Below are 6,480 nucleotides of genomic sequence, written 5' to 3'. Positions count from 1 at the left end.
CAGCGCTGGATCAGAGAGGCCATTGAGATCTGCAAGCGAGGCATAAAAACCATGAACAGAGACAAGGGAGCCTTCATCCTCTCTACCACCTGGAGCAGCATCTTGGCAGAGTGAACGGACAGCGGGGGGCGTGACTTGCCTTCATTCTTGTGACAGGTAAGTCACGCCCTCATGGAACATCAGCTGATAAAGACGGGTCACAAGACACCATCATGTGACACTCTGAAGAAGGCGAAAGACTTTCGTATTGTGACATCCTCAAGGCCTAAACACTCATCCGAACAAATATAAGGTAGATTTTGTTAACCTGCCCGGAGAAAAACATAAACGAAAATAATTTGTATTTGTTTTAACCAGTTGGTGGCGCTACCACTGCGATCAAAAATAAGTTGGCAGCCGTCTTCAGGGCCTGAATATCCTCAAATGTGAAAAATTTCGAGAAGATGGATCATCTGAATCATTTTGCAGGAACTTTTGTTGCCACGGAGATTAATCAGACTCTGCGGCACCGTAATAGCCACGCCCTTCGAAGGAAAGTCACAAAAATAGGGATAGAGTAAGATCAATGTCTTGAGTCTTTTCTAGCCAATTTTCAATCGGATTCGTTAAAAGGGCACCGTGCAGTACGTCAAAATGTAAAAAATGATATTGATTGGCGCAAGGTGTATAACTGAATATAAACATATAGATGTCTTCAGGTACCGACTCTTTATGTACATGTGAAGTTTTGGATTTTTAGCTGCATGTGCAGGAGAGTTATTAAGCATTTTGTCCATTGCGGCGAAGGAAATCTTAAGTGAAAACTTCGAAGCCCCGCCCCCGTTCATATAGTATTTCGGAAACAAAAAATTTTAGCCCCAGTGTTTGTCCCAGGTCTTAAGATGCTACAGACAGAATTTTAAGGCAATCAGATGAAGCCTTTAGGATCAGGGTGCAAAAGAATGACCCCTGTAAACATGCAAAAAAGGGCAAAAGTCGGACTTTCAAAAATTCATAACTCACTTCCTGTTCATATTAGACGTTAAAATATAAAATTTTTCGCCATGCCCGATGAGACTGCCAAGTTTGGTGAATTTTTGTGCATGTTTCGGGGGTCAAAAATGCGATCGAACAATCGGAAAAATAATAATAATAATAATTTCTACAAAAACAATAGGGACTTCGCAGCGGTCGCTGCTCAGGCCCTAATAATAATAATAATAATAAAAGTAATAATATTTTCTACAAAAACAATAGGGACCTCGCAGCCGTCGCAGCTCGGGCCCTAATAACAATTTCTAGAAAAACAATAGGGACCTCGCAGCGGTCACTGCTCGGGCCCTAATAATAATAATAATAATAATTTCCACAAAAACAATGGGGACCTCGTAGCGGTCGCTGCTCGGGCCCTAATAATAATTTCTACAAAAACAATAGGGACCTCTCCGCGGTCGCTACTCGGGCCCCAATAATAATTTCTACACAAAGTCCATTGTGGTGACCCGCCCCCTTTTAAGTAAATTCAAAATGGCCGACTTCCTGTAAAACCTAGCTCATTGCTCCAAGAGACTTTTTTGTAGGTCTTGGTCTTATACATACAGTGAACCCTCGCTACTTGGCGGTTCACCTTTCGCGGGTTCAGTGTTTCGCGGGTCTAAAAAATATTCGGGGGCATTGTAGTTTCGCCGAGCGGCACGACGGGGTGCTGGAGCGGTTAGACGGCCGGCGTGCGCCGAAGAAGAGCGTGGGCGAAGAGGAGAGTGGACGAAGAAGAGCACGTTCCCCCGGACACGATGGGTGGCGACGTTTCGCGCGGTTCGGACAGTACCAGAGCTCCGGCCGGCGTGCGTGGCAGTTAAGCCGTAGAGGAGCACCTTCCCCGGGCACGGGCGGTGCCAAGCGGCCCCTAAGTTTAACCGAATGGAAGCTCCGGAAAGGGAGGGCATGCTCGCGTCACAGTAAGCCGAAGAGGAGCACCTTCCCCGGGCACGGGCGGTTCCAAGCGGCCCCTAAGTTTAACCGAATGGAAGCTCCGGAGGAGGAGGGCATGCTCGCGTCACAGTAAGCCGAAGAGGAGCACCTTCCCCGGGCACGGGCGGTTCCAAGCGGCCCCTAAGTTTAACCGAATGGAAGCTCCGGAGGAGGAGGGCATGCTCGCGTCACAGTAAGCCGAAGAGGAGCACCTTCCCCGGGCACGGGCGGTGCCAAGCGGCCCCTAAGTTTAACCGAATGGAAGCTCCGGGGGAGGAGGGCGGGTGTGTGTCACAGTTAAGCCGAATTGGAGCACCTCTTCCGCCCGGGCACGAGCGGAGCGCGAAGCTGTCAGTTATGAATGTATAAAAGAATAAATAAATAAATAAATAAAGAATGCCACCTTTCATTTCACAGGGCACACCGGACGGCGTACCAGCAGGTAAAAGTCGGAGTAATTAAATAAATACAAAAAGAATGGCTGGGGAATAAAAAAATAATACGTTTTAATAATAATTTGTTTTTTTTGTTATAACATGAATTTCACTCTCTCTCTCCCCGTATATATATATATATATATATATATATATTTATTATATATATTGTATATTTTTTTAAGCATTTTTGAAGGTGCGCCGCTACTTCGCGGATTTTCAGTTTTCGCGGGTGGTCTCTGTCCCCATTAACCGCGATAACCGAGGATTCACTGTACTCCATAAAATTTACAAAAAGCGAGGTGAAACACTCAGCCAGGGCTGCTTTTTTTAACATTTCTCGAGGGCCATGGCGAGCCATTTCAAAAAAGCTGCACAACTAACGTATAAAATATTGATAAATTTGCTCGGCCTGATGTGTGTGTAAAGTTTCACGAGTTGTCGTTCATATTTAGAACCTCATAATCAGCGTTGTTTTATTGCCGAACAGTGCAATGCCACTCCCACAACTTTACAAGAAAAAGGACGAATTTCGTATTGTGACATCCTCATGGCCGAAACAGTCATCCGAGCATATATGAGGGCGACCTTGTTGAGTTGCACGGAGAAAAACATCCAAGAAAATAACTTGTATTAGCTTTTACCAGTTGGTGGCGCTACTACTACGATGAAAAATAAGTTGGTAGATGTCTTCAGGGCTGAAGTATCCTCAAATGTGTACAACTTCGAGAAGATAGGATCATCTGAGTCATGTTGCCGGAGCTTTTATTGCCACAGAGTACAATCTGACTTTTCAGCACCGTAATAGCCACGCCTTTTGCCAAAACGTCACAAAATTCGGCAGAGAGTAAGATCATTGTCTTGAGTCTTTTCTGACTAATTTTCAGTCGGATTCGTCAAAAGGGCACCGTGCATAATGTGAAAATTTAAATAAAAACAAATTTTTGATTCCACTTGGCGGCGCTGTGTGTATAACAAAATAATAACATTAAGATGTCTTCAGGTCGGGACGTTTTATTTACAGGTGAAGGTTTGGATTTTTAGGAGCATGTGCAGGGGAGTTATTAAGCATTCGTTTATTTGTATTAGGTTCATTTTGTCTTCTTATTATTGATATTTGACTGATTCATTAAAAGCAGACAATTATGTTTTAGGTTAATTTTTTACCTGACATGTTTCGGCGAGTCTTTCGCCTTCTTCAGAGTGTCGCATGATGGTGTCTTGAGACCCGTCTTTATCAGCTGATGTTCCATGAGGGTGTGACTTACCTGTCAAAAAAATTAAAAATCAGAGCAGTAAAAGAACAAGCACAACATGAACATTACAAATCAGCAATCACTGACCACTGCAAAAGGGAAAACCACATCATGGACCGGGAGAAGGGCAGGGTCATCCGCACCGAAGAGAACAAACAACAGCGCTGGATCAGAGAGGCCATTGAGATCTGCAAGCGAGGCATAAAAACCATGAACAGAGACAAGGGACCCTTCATCCTCTCTACCACCTGGAGCAGCATCTTGGCGGAGTGAACGGACAGCGGGGGGCGTGACTTGCCTTCATTCTTGTGAATGGTAAGTCACGCCCTCATGGAACATCAGCTGATAAAGACGGGCCACAAGACACCATCATGTGACACTCTGAAGAAGGCGAAAGACTTTCGTATTGTGACATCCTCAAGGCTTAAACACTCATCCGAGCAAATATAAGGTAGATTTTGTTAACCTGCCCGGAGAAAAACATCAACGAAAATAATTTGTATTTGTTTTAACCAGTTGGTGGCGCTACCACTGCGATCAAAAATAAGTTGGCAGCCGTCTTCAGGGCCTGAATATCCTCAAATGTGAAAAATTTCAAGAAGATGGATCATCTGAATCATTTTGCAGGAACTTTTGTTGCCACGGAGAATAATCAGACTCTGCGGCACCGTAATAGCCACGCCCTTCGAAGGAAAGTCACAAAAATAGGGATAGAGTAAGATCAATGTCTTGAGTCTTTTCTAGCCAATTTTCAATCGGATTCGTTAAAAGGGCACCGTGCAGTTTGTCAAAATGTAAAAAATGATATTGATTGGCGCAAGGTGTATAACTGAATATAAACATATAGATGTTTTCAGGTACCGACTCTTTATGTACATGTGAAGTTTTGGATTTTTAGCAGCATGTGCAAGAGAGTTATTAAGCATTTTGTCCATTGCGGCGAAGGAAATCTTAAGTGAAAACTTCGAAGCCCCGCCCCCGTCATATAGTATTTCGGAAACAAAAAATTTTAGCCCCAGTGTTTGTCCCAGGTCTTAAGATGCTACAGACAGAATTTTAAGGCAATCAGATGAAGCCTTTAGGATCAGGGTGCAAAAGAATGACCCCTGTAAACATGCAAAAAAGGGCAAAAGTCGGACTTTCAAAAATTCATAACTCACTTCCTATTCATATTAGACATTAAAATATCAAATTTTTCGCCATGCCCGATGAGACTGCCAAGTTTGGTGAATTTTTGTGCATGTTTCGGGGGTCAAAAATGCAATCGAACAATCGGAAAAATAATAATAATAATAATTTCTACAAAAACAATAGGGACTTCGCAGCGGTCGCTGCTCAGGCCCTAATAATAATAATAATAAGAGAAGATAAGATAAGATGTCCTTTATTAGTCCCACAATGGGGAAATTTGAAAGTAATAATATTTTCTACAAAAACAATAGGGACCTCGCAGCCGTCGCAGCTCGGGCCCTAATAACAATTTCTAGAAAAACAATAGGGACCTCGCAGCGGTCACTGCTCGGGCCCTAATAATAATAATAATAATAATTTCCACAAAAACAATGGGGACCTCGTAGCGGTCGCTGCTCGGGCCCTAATAATAATTTCTACATAAACAATAGGGACCTCGCCGCGGTCGCTGCTCGGGCCCCAATAATAATTTCTACACAAAGTCCATTGTGGTGACCCGCCCCCTTTTAATAAATTCAAAATGGCCGACTTCCTGTAAAACCTAGCTCATTGCTCCAAGAGACTTTTTTGTAGGTCTTGGTCTTATACATACAGTGAACCCTCGCTACTTCGCGGTTCACCTTTCGCGGGTTCAGTGCTTCGCGGGTATAAAAAATATTCGGGGGCATTGTAGTTTCGCCGAGCGGCACGACGGGGCGCTGGAGCGGTTAGACGGCCGGCGTGCGCCGAAGAAGAGCGTGGGCGAAGAGGAGAGTGGACGAAGAAGAGCACGTTCCCCCGGACACGATCGGTGGCGACGTTTCGCGCGGTTCGGACCGTACCAGAGCTCCGGCCGGCGTGCGTGGCAGTTAAGCCGTAGAGGAGCACCTTCCCCGGGCACGGGCGGTGCCAAGCGGCCCCTAAGTTTAACCGAATGGAAGCTCCGGAGGAGGAGGGCATGCACGCGTCACAGTAAGCCGAAGAGGAGCACCTTCCCCGGGCACGGGCGGTTCCAAGCGGCCCCTAAGTTTAACCGAATGGAAGCTCCGGAGGAGGAGGGCATGCTCGCGACACAGTAAGCCGAAGAGGAGCACCTTCCCCGGGCACGGGCGGTGCCAAGCGGCCCCTAAGTTTAACCGAATGGAAGCTCCGGGGGAGGAGGGTGGGCGTGTGTCACAGTTAAGCCGAATTGGAGCACCTCTTCCGCCCGGGCACGAGCGGAGCGCGAAGCTGTCAGTTATGAATGAATAAATGAATAAATAAATAAATAAATAAAGAATGGCACCTTTCATTTCACAGGGCACACCAGACGGCGTACCAGCAGGTAAAAGTCTGAGTAATTAAATAAATACAAAAAGAATGGCTGGGGAATAAAAAAATAATACGTTTTAATAATAATTTGTTTTTTTTGTTATAACATGAATTTCACTCTCTCTCTCCCCGTATATATATATATATATATATATATATATATATATATATATACATATATATATATATATATATATATATATATATATATTGTATTTTTTTTTTAAGCATTTTTGAAGGTGCGCCGCTACTTCGCGGATTTTCAGTTTTCGCGGGTGGTCTCGGTCCCCATTAACCGCGATAACCGAGGGTTCACTGTACTCCATAAAATTTACAAAAAGCGAGGTGAAACACTCAAC

The sequence above is a fragment of the Idiotropiscis lumnitzeri genome, unplaced genomic scaffold (assembly GCF_059441095.1).
Source record: "Idiotropiscis lumnitzeri isolate Australia: NSW breed Sydney's pygmy pipehorse unplaced genomic scaffold, RoL_Ilum_1.0 HiC_scaffold_136, whole genome shotgun sequence".
Classification (NCBI taxonomy): Eukaryota; Metazoa; Chordata; class Actinopteri; order Syngnathiformes; family Syngnathidae; genus Idiotropiscis; species Idiotropiscis lumnitzeri.
This window is presented reverse-complemented; position numbering follows the sequence as displayed.